The sequence below is a fragment of the Arachis stenosperma genome, chromosome 7, assembly GCF_014773155.1.
Source record: "Arachis stenosperma cultivar V10309 chromosome 7, arast.V10309.gnm1.PFL2, whole genome shotgun sequence".
In the NCBI taxonomy this organism is placed as follows: Eukaryota; Viridiplantae; Streptophyta; class Magnoliopsida; order Fabales; family Fabaceae; genus Arachis; species Arachis stenosperma.
The window spans coordinates 59,391,069-59,401,789 of NC_080383.1; the positions used below are offsets into that span (position 1 = coordinate 59,391,069).

General features: G+C 37.5%; 1 non-coding gene across 1 annotated transcript; it reads left to right on the forward strand.

The window, feature by feature from the left end:
* Positions 1 to 1,696: 1,696 nt before the first annotated feature.
* LOC130943237 (small nucleolar RNA R71) lies at positions 1,697 to 1,804 on the forward strand. The gene has a single exon (XR_009071764.1). It is a non-coding gene; the product is annotated as a small nucleolar RNA R71 (small nucleolar RNA).
* The last annotated feature ends 8,917 nt before the right edge of the window (positions 1,805 to 10,721 follow it).

The window sequence follows — 10,721 nt, forward strand, 5'->3', positions numbered from 1 at the left end:
CTCTCATGGAGCCTCACATTTTGTCAGAGCAATGTTGTAACCTCCCAACACCAAACTTAGAGTTTGAATGTGGGGGTTCAACACCAAACTTAGAGTTTGGTTGTGGCCTCCCAACACCAAACTTAGAGTTTGACTGTGGGGGTTCTGTTTGTCTCTGATTTGAGAGAAGCTCTTCATGCTTCTTCTCCATGATGACAGAGGGATATCCTTGAGCTTTAAACACATAGGATTTTTCATTCACTTGAATGATCAGTTCACCTCCATCAACATCAATCACAGCCTTTGCTGTGGCTAGGAAGGGTCTGCCAAGGATGATGGATTCATCCATGCACTTCCCAGTCTCTAGGACTATGAAATCAGTAGGGATGTAATGGTCTTCAACTTTTACCAAAACATTCTCTACAAGTCCATGAGCTTGTTTTCTTGAGTTGTCTGCCATCTCTAGTGAGATTTTTGCAGCTTGTACCTCAAAGATCCCTAGCTTCTCCATTACAGAGAGAGGCATGAGGTTCACACTTGACCCTAAGTCACACAGAGCCTTCTTGAAGGTCATGGTGCCTATGGTACAAGGTATTGAAAACTTCCCAGGATCTTGTCTCTTTTGAGGTAATTTCTGTCTAGACATCATCCAGCTCTTTGGTGAGCAAAGGAGGTTCATCCTCCCAAGTCTCATTTCCAAACAACTTGTCATTTAGCTTCATGATTGCTCCAAGGTATTTAGCAACTTGCTCTTCAGTGACATACTCATCCTCTTCAGAGGAGGAATACTCATCAGAGCTCATGAATGGCAGAAGTAGGTCCAATGGAATCTCTATGGTCTCATTTTGAGCCTCAGATTCCCATGGTTCCTCATTGGGGAACTCATTGGAGGCTAGTGCACGCCCATTGAGGTTTTCCTCAGTGGTGTTCACTTCCTCCCCTTCCTCTCCAAATTCGGCCATATTGATGGCTTTGCACTCTCCTTTTGAATTTTCTTCTGTATTGCTTGGAAGAGTGCTTGGAGGGAGTTCAGTAATTTTTTGCTCAGCTGTCCCACTTGTCCTTCCAAATTCCTAATGGAGGACCTTGTTTCATTCATGAAACTTTGAGTGGTTTTAATTAGATCAGAGACCATGGTTGCTAAGTCAGAGGGGTTCTGCTTAGGATTCTCTGTCTGTTGCTGAGAAGATGATGGAAAAGGTTTGCCATTGCTAAACCTGTTTCTTCCACCATTATTATTGAAACCTTGTTGAGGTCTCTCTTGATTCTTCCATGAGAGATTTGGGTGATTTCTCCATGAAGAATTATAGGTGTTACCATAGGGTTCTCCTAGGTAATTCACCTCTTCCATTGAAGGGTTCTCAGGATCATAAGCTTCTTCCTCAGATGAAGCCTCCTTAGTACTGTTTGGTGCATTTTGCATTCCAGACAGACTTTGAGAAATCAAATTGACTTGTTGAGTCAATATTTTGTTCTGAGCCAAAATGGCGTTCAGAGTGTCAATTTCAAGAACTCCTTTCTTCTGACTTGTCCCATTGTTCACAGGATTCCTCTCAGAAGTGTACATGAATTGGTTATTTGCAACCATTTCAATGAGCTCTTGAGCTTCTGTAGGCGTCTTCTTCAGATGAAGAGATCCCCCAGCAGAGCTATCCAAAGACATCTTGGACAGTTCAGAGAGACCATCATAGAAGATACCTATGATGCTCCATTCAGAAAGCATGTCAGAAGGACATCTTCTGATCAATTGTTTGTATCTTTCCCAAGCTTCATAGAGGGATTCGCCATCCTTCTGTCTGAAGGTTTGGACTTCCACTCTAAGCTTACTCCATCTTTGTGGTGGAAAGAACTTTGCCAAGAAGGCATTGACTAGCTTTTCCCAAGAGTCCAGGCTTTCTTTAGGTTGAGAGTCCAACCATATTCTAGCTCTGTCTCTTACAGCAAAAGGGAATAGCATCAGTCTATAGACCTCAGGGTCTACCCCATTAGTCTTGACTGTGTCACAGATTTGCAAGAATTCAGCTAAGAACTGATGAGGATCTTCCATTGGAAGTCCATGGAACTTGCAATTCTGTTGCATTAGAGAAACTAATTGAGGCTTAAGCTCAAAGTTGTTTGCTCCAATGGCAGGGATAGAGATGCTTCTCCCATAAAAATCAGGAGTAGGTGCAGTAAAGTCACCCAGCACCTTCCTTGCATTGTTTGCATTGTTATTATTTTCGGCTGCCATGTCTTCTTCTTTGAAGAATTCGGTCAGGTCCTCTAAAGAGAGTTGTGCTTTGGCTTCTCTTAGCTTTCTCTTCAAGGTCCTCTCAGGTTCAGGGTCAGCTTCAACAAGAATGCCTTTGTCTCTGCTCCTGCTCATATGAAAGAGAAGAGAACAAGAAAATATGGAATCCTCTGTCACAGTATAGAGATTCCTTGAGGTGTCAGAGGAAAAGAGAAATAGAAAGAAGAAGGAGAAGAAGAATTCGAACTTTAATTAGATAAGGTTCGAATTGTGCATTGAGAAGGAGTAGTACTCCATAAATAGAAGGATGTGGGAAGAAGGGAAGGTAATTTTCGAAAATAAAGTTAAAAAGATTTTGAAAACATTTTGAAAAGCACTTAATTGATTTTCGAAAATAAAAGTGAGAAAGAAATCAAGTGATTTTTGAAAAAGATTTTGAAATTAGAAATTAAAAAGATTTGATTGAAGACTTGTTTTGAAAAAGATGTGATTGAGAAGATATGATTTGAAAACAGTTTTAAAAAGATTTGATTTGAAAACAATTTTAAAAGATTTGATTTTAAAAAAAATGATGACTTGCCTAACAAGAAAAGATATGATTCAAACATGAAACCTTCCTCAACAGAAAAGGCAAAAAATGTTCAATCAAATCATTAATTGTTAGTAAGTATCTTTTAAAAAGGAAAGAAATTGATTTTGAAAACATTTGATTGAAAAGATTTGATTTGAAAAAGATTTGATTTTGAAAAACTTTGAAAACTTGAAAAAAAATTGATTTGAAAACAAAATCTTCCCCCTAGCACCATCCTGGCGTTAAACGCCCAGAATGGTATACATTCTGGCGTTTAACGCCCAAAATGCACCCTTTTTGGGCGTTAAACGCCCAACCAGTTACCCTGGCTGGCGTTTAAACGCCAGTCTGCCTTCTTCACTGGGCATTTTCGAATGCCCAGCTTTTTCTGTATAGTTCCTCTGCAGTATGTTCTGAATCTTCAATTCTTTGTGTTATTGACTTGAAAAGACACAAATTAAAAATATTTTTGGATTTTTTTAATAATCAAAATGCAACAAGAATCAAATAACAATGCATGCAAGAAACCAAACTTAGCAGTTTGTATACTACTGACACTATATGAGACACATAAACACTCAAGTCAAAAGAATTCAAAGATCAGAGTAAGAAATCATCAAGAACAACTTGAAGATCAATGAGAACACATGCATGAATGCAACAGAAACATGCAATTGACACCAAACTTAACATGAGACTCTAGACTCAAACAAGAAACATCAAATATTTTTGATTTTTATGATTTTGTAAAATTTTTTTTTTTGTGATTTTCGAAAATTAAGTGGAAAAAGATATCAAAATTCTTAATGAGAATTCCAGGAATCATGCAATGTTAGTCTAAAGCTTTAGTCTAAAGGAATTAGACATGGCCGGCCAAGCTTCAGCAGGACACTGCTTTCAAGAGCTAAATTGATGAGAATCAATCAGCCTTGGTGATGATAAGAACATCACCTTGAAACACTAGAATTCATTCTTAAGAACTCCGAAAAAAAAAAATACCTAATCTAAGCAACAAGATGAACCGTCAGTTGTCCATACTCAAGAACAATCCCCGGCAACGGCGCCAAAAACTTGGTGCACGAAATTGTGAACACTACGTTGTCCATATTCGAATAATCCCTAGTAATGGCTCCAAAGACTTGGTGCTCACTACCATGGCATAAGCACAACTTCGCACAACTAACCAGCAAGTGCACTGGGTCGTCCAAGTAATAAACCTTACGCGAGTAAGGGTCGATCCCACGGAGATTGGTGGTATGAAGCAAGCTATGGTCACCTTGTAAATCTCAGTCAGGCAGACTCAAATGGGTATAGTGATAAACGAAAATAACATAAAGATAAAGATAGAGATACTTATGTATATCATTGGTGTGAGAGCTTCAGACAAGTGTATGAAGATGCCTTCCCTTCCGTCTCTCTGCTTTCCTACTGTCTTCATCCAATCCTTCTTACTCCTTTCCATGGCAAGCTTATGCAAGGGTTTCACCGTTGTCAGTGGCTACCTCCCATCCTCTCAGTGAAAATACGTCCCTGATGCTCTGTCACAGCATAGGCTAATCATCTGTCGGTTCTCAATCAGACCGGAATAGAATCCAGTGATTCTTTTGGCGTCTGTCACTAACGCCCCGCCCTCAGGAGTTTGAAGCACGTCACAGTCATTCAATCATTGAATCTTACTCAGAATACCACAGACAAGGTTAGACCTTCCGGATTCTCTTGAATGCCGCCATCAGTTCTTGCCTATACCACGAAGACTCTGATCTCACGGAATGGCTGGCTCGTTTGTCAGGCGAGCACTCGGTTGTCAGGCGATCAACCATGCATCATGCAATCAGAAATCCAAGAGATATTCACTAAGCCTCAGATGCTTGTAGAACAAGAATGGTTGTCAATCACCTTGTTCATAGGTGAGAATGATGATGAGTGTCAATCATCACCTTCATCAGATTGAAGAACAAGTGATATCTTGGACAAAGAACAAGCGGAATTGAATAGAAGAACAATAGTAATTGCATTAATACTCGAGGTACAGCAGAGCTCCACACCTTAATCTATGGTGTGTAGAAACTCCACCGTTGAAAATACATAAGAACAAGGTCTAGGCATGGCTGAATGGCCAGCCTCCCAAAGTGAGTTCAATCATCAAAACATGATCAAAAGACTCTCTATCTCTATTACAATAGTAAAAGGTCCTACTTATAGAAAACTAGTAGCCTAGGGTGTACAGAAATGAGTAAATGACATAAAAATCCACTTCCGGGCCCACTTGGTGTGTGCTTGGGCTGAGCAATGAAGCATTTTCGTGTAGAGACTTGTCTTGGAGTTAAACGCCAGCTTTTATGCCAGTTTGGGCGTTTAACTCCCATTTAGGTGCCAGTTCCGGCGTTTAACGCTGGAATTTCTTGAGGTGACTTTGAACGCCGGTTTGGGCCATCAAATCTTGGGCAAAGTATGGACTATCATATATTGCTGGAAAGCCCAGGATGTCTACTTTCCAATGCCGTTGAGAGCGCGCCAATTGGGCTTCTGTACCTCCAGAAAATCCACTTCGAGTGCAGGGAGGTCAGAATCCAACAGCATCTGCAGTCCTTTTCAGTCTCTGGATCAGATTTTTGCTCAGGTCCCTCAATTTCAGCCAGAAAATACCTGAAATCACAGAAAAACACACAAACTCATAGTAAAGTCCAGAAAAGTGAATTTTAACTAAAAACTAATAAAAATATACTAAGAACTCAACTAAAACTACTAAAAACATACTAAAAACAATGCCAAAAAGTGTATAAATTATCCGCTCATCAATGCCCAATTGCTTAGGTTCGGATTTCCAAACTAAAATTAGAGATTGTTCGTTGCAAGTATAGTCCAAACCCAACAATTGAACATCAATCAAATATTAAATTCAATACAGAATAACTGGGAGTTTGAATTCCTAGGTCGTCTTTCCTAGGAGTTGCAATTAAAGTGCTCCATTGTTGGCTTTGAGGGATTGGGGGTTGTGATTGCAAGGAGCAAGAAACTAAAGTGCAAGAAAGTAACTTAGCATTAAAGAAATTAAACGAAGGCAAGTAAAGGCAATGAAAATAGAATTTAAATACTAAAAGAGCTCTGGTGGTAATTAGGGCTTGCTATCTAAGTAGTGGACCACAAACATGGTAATTGTGTGTGAATTAATCCCAATTAGTTAACCCTACATCGAGGATAAGTCAAAAGGCATAATTAACCTCAATCCACAAGTCCTAGCCAACCCACTAATTAACTTAGTAAAAGACTAGCGTTAGTGGAAACCAAGTTAATTAACAACCCTCACACAATGTGGAATGGACATCCACCACTCAAGTTCACCCAAACCACTCAATTTCTCAACCAAGAGTGAGAAAAACTATGTAAAAATCCAACCAAGCATTTTATCAAACACTTGGTGGGTATGAAAAGAAAGCATGGTAAATGACAAGGAATAATAAGTGCTACAACTACCAAGTAAGGAAAATAAAGATAGCAACTCAATAAAGCAATAAAAGAGGCATGAAACATAAAATTGCATTAAATGTAAATTAAAGTAACAAGAGTGCAAAAATGATAAGATAAAGTAATAAAATTAAGACAATAGAACAAGGAAAGATAGAAGAAACTAAATTAAAACAAGAATTAAAACAAGACATTGCAAAGCAATTAATCTAAAAACTCTAGGTTCTAGAGAGAAGGGGGAGCTTCTCTCTCTAGAAAACTAACAAAAACATGTAAAAACCTAAACTAAGTGCTCCCCCCCTTCATCCTCCTTTAATTTGGCTTGAAATAGCTTCAGAAATAAGTTGGATTGGGCTTTAGAGGCCCAGAAATCGCCCCCAACGATTTCCAGTTAATGAGCTCACGTGCCAGGACCTCTGCGGACGCACAGATGTGTGCGTCCACACACTTGCTATTTTTTTACCTATGCGTGCGCACAAATTGTGTGTGTACACAGACTTCAACTTAGTCCACCATAGCAAATTATATATCATTTCAAATTTCAGGACGTTAGCTTTCCAATGCAGCTAGAACCGCCTCATTTGGACCTTTATAGCTCAAGTTATGACCATTTTAGTACCGAGAGGTCAGGGCTGGCAGCTTTACAAATTCTTCATTTCTTAAATTCTCCCATTTTGCATGCTTTTCTTCCACTTCTTCAATTCATACTTGCCTAGTAAGCCTAAAATTACTCAACAAATACATCAAGGCATCAAATGGAATTAAAGTGGATAAAATTTAGCAATTATAAAGCTTAAAAAACATGTTTTCACTTTCAAGAACAATTTAGGGAGAAATTAAGAAACTATGCTATTTCAATGAATAAATGCAAGAAAAGTCAATGAAATCCACCCAAATAGAGCAAATAAATATCATAAAATATGGATTCATAACATCTCCACACTTAAAGGTGAGTGTGATAGGTGGTGAATTATAGTGGTGAATGGTGGTTAAGAGAAGAATTAGAGAGAAGAGAAGAAAAGAAGTGTAGAGGTGAGAAAACAGGGGCGTGCATACGCACAGGTATGTATGTGTACGCACACTAGGCGGAACAGGGAAGGTGTGCACTCCCACAGAGTGTGCAAGCACTCTGAGCAGAGAGGGTCTCAAGAGGTGTGCGTACGCACAATCGTGTACGCACGCACAGAAGACCCCCTTTTTTTTGAAAAAAAATGAAGCGTCAAAATTGCCAGCTTTCACGCCATATGTGCGTATGCACACATGTCCGTGTGCACGCACAAGGCACAAAAAGAAAAGGGTGCGGACACACAAGACGTGCGAACGCTCCCACCAGAAGAGGTGCAAGCTGGCGTGCGCGTGCACAGGTAGGTGTGCACGCACAGAACACAAAAATGGGCTTGTGTGCGTACGCACAGGTGTGTGCGCACGCACATGCTTTGTTTTTCCCAAAAAATTTTAGTGCTCTCTAAGGCTCCAACCATGACATCCAAAATAGCATTTCCAACCCCAAAACTTATTCTACCCTAAAACTACAAGATCAACACAAAAATTCTACCAAACTAAGCTAACTAAAAGAAGCAAAAATTCAACAAACAAATGCTAAAAGAGAGGGAGAGTTAGAAAGATAAAGTAATGAAATTAAGACAATAGAACAAGGAAAGATAGAAGAAACTAGGTTAAAACCAGAATTAAAACAAGAAATTACAAAGCAATTAAACTAAAAACCCTAGATTTTAGAGAGAATGGGGAGCTTCTCTCTCTAGAAAACTAACAAAAACATGTAAAAACCTAAACCTAAGTGCTCCCCCCTTCATCCTCCTTCAATTTGGCTTGAAATAGCTTCAGAAATAAGTTGGATTCAACTTTGGAGGCCCAAAAATCACCCCCAACAATTTCTAGTTAATGAGCTCACGTGCAAGGACCTATGCGGACGCACACATGTGTGCGTCGCACACTTGCTGTTTTCTAACCTGTGCATGCGCACAAATTATGTGCGTACACACACTTCAACTTAGTCCAGCATAGAAAATTATATATCATTTCGAAGCCCCAGAGGTTAGGTTTCCAATGCCACTGAAACCGTTTCATTTGGACCTCTATAGCTCAAGTTATGATCATTTTAGTACTGAGAGGTCAGGGCTGGCAGCTTTACAAATCCTTCATTTCTTGAATTCTCCCATTTTGCATGCTTTCCTTCCACTTCTTCAATTCATACTTGCCTAGTATGCCTGAAATTACTCAACAAACACATCAAGGCATCAAATGGAATTAAAATGGATAAAATTTAGCAATTATAAAGCTTAAAAAACATGTTTTCACTTTCAAGCACAATTTAGGGAGAAATTACAAAACTATGCTATTTTAATGAATAAATGCAAGAAAAGTCAATGAAATCTACCCAAATAGAGCAAATAAATATCATAAAATGTGGATTCATCACCTGACTAAGATCTACAAGATAGCCATTGCTTGCTCAAACCAAAAATCTCCGTGGGATTCGACCTTCACTCACCTGAGGTATTACTTGGACGACCCGGTGCAATTGCTGGTCTATCTGTGCGAATATTGCGGAGCCAATTTCGTGCACCAAATTTTTGGCGCCGTTTCCGGAGATTGTTCGAGTTTGACAAACTACCAGACTATCTTGTTGCTTGGATTAGGTACTTGTTATGGTTTATTTGCTCATTTATTTGTGTTTCTTGTGTTCTTTGTTAAAAACTTTTCAAAACCTTTTCTTTTCTTTAGTGGTCTTTTTCTTTTGTTTGAGTCTTGTGTTAATCTTTAAGTTTGGTGTCTTTTTGAGTCTTTTCTTTTCTTTTCTAACTTTTCGAAAATTAGAGTCTTTGGTTTCAAAATTCTTAAGTTTGGTGTCTTTTTGATGTTTCTTGGTTTTTCTTTCCTTTAGTTTTTCGAAAATTGTCCTTGGTGTTCTTCCTTGTATTCAAAATTGTTCTTGTTAGTTTTCTAAGTTTGGTGTCTTGTAGTGGTTTTCTTTTAAAATTTTTTAAATTAGTGGCATTGATCTTCAAAACTTTTAAGTTTTGGTACCTTTTCTTAGTTTTGGTTGATTTTTTTGTTCTTGATATTTCGAATATTGTTCCTTTTTTTTTTGTATTCAAGTTGTTCTTGTTTCTTTCCTTTGTTTGATCTTAAAATTTTTAAGTCTGGTTTCTTTTGGTGATTTTCTTTCTAATTTTCGAAAATTAATGTCTTTTATCAAAAAATTTTTAAGTTTGGTGTCCTTTAGTTGTTTTTCTCTTTCTTCATTAATTTGAAAAAATCAAAAAATAATTTCTTTTATCTCTCTTTAATTTTTGAAATCCTGCTTTCCTTTCTTATCTAGATTTAAAAAAAATTAGTTTGGTGTTTTCTTGTTAGTAAAGTTAGTATTTTTATTTTAAAACTTATCTTTTCAAAATCTTTTCAAATGTTGTCATATCTTTTTAATTTAAATCTCTCCTATCTTATCTTCTTTTAAACTTTAATTTTAAATCTTTTTAATCTTTACTATCTTTTCAAATTTAATTTTCAAATCTTTTTAATTTAAATCTTATCTTTCTTAACTTCCTCATCTTATCTTTCTCTTTTTAAAATTTTAAAACTTACCTAACTTATCTTCTTTTTAATTTTAAACTTTTTAATTTCAGATCTTCCCTTTCTTTTTAAAATTGAATTTCAAAAATCTTTGTTTGACTTTTTCTTTCTACTTTTTCGAAAACTACTTTTAAAATTTTCAAATCTTATTAGTTAATTAGCTGTCTTGACTTTTAATTCTTTTCATATTTTCGAATTAATCAAATAAATAAAATACAAAAAAAAAACAAAAATATTTTAATTTCCTTTTTCCTTTTTATTCTAAAAATTCGAACCCATCTCTTTCTCTATCTTCATTCTTCTTATCTTCTCATGACATCTCACTCAAAGTACTCTATACTCTGATATAGAGACACCTACATTCCCATTTCCTTGTTTCTTGACTGAGTCCATAGGAACAGGAAGAGTTCACCATGGACCAAAATGGGAATGAACAGTTTAGAAGAACTTTGGGATCTTATACAGCCCCCACTCCTAACTTCTATGGAAGCAGCATTAGTATACCTCCTATTGGAGTAGCACATTTTGAGCTCAACCCACATTTAATCACTCTAGTGCAGCAAAACTGCCAATTTCAGGGACTTCCACAAGAGGAGCCCATAGAATTCCTTGCTGAATTCTTGCAGATAGGTCACATAATAAGAACTAGCGGAGTAGACCAGGATGTCTACAGGCTAATGCTCTTTCTATTTGGTGTAAAAGGCCAAGCAAAGAGGTGGTTGGATACTTAACCTAAATCAAGCTTGAACACATGGAATAAGCTGGTTTAAAAGTTTTTGAATCAATACTTTCCCTCAAAGAAGCTGACCCAACTAAGACTGGACATTCAAGGCTTCAAACAAGGAGATAATGAATCTCTTTACGATGCTTGAGGAAGGTACA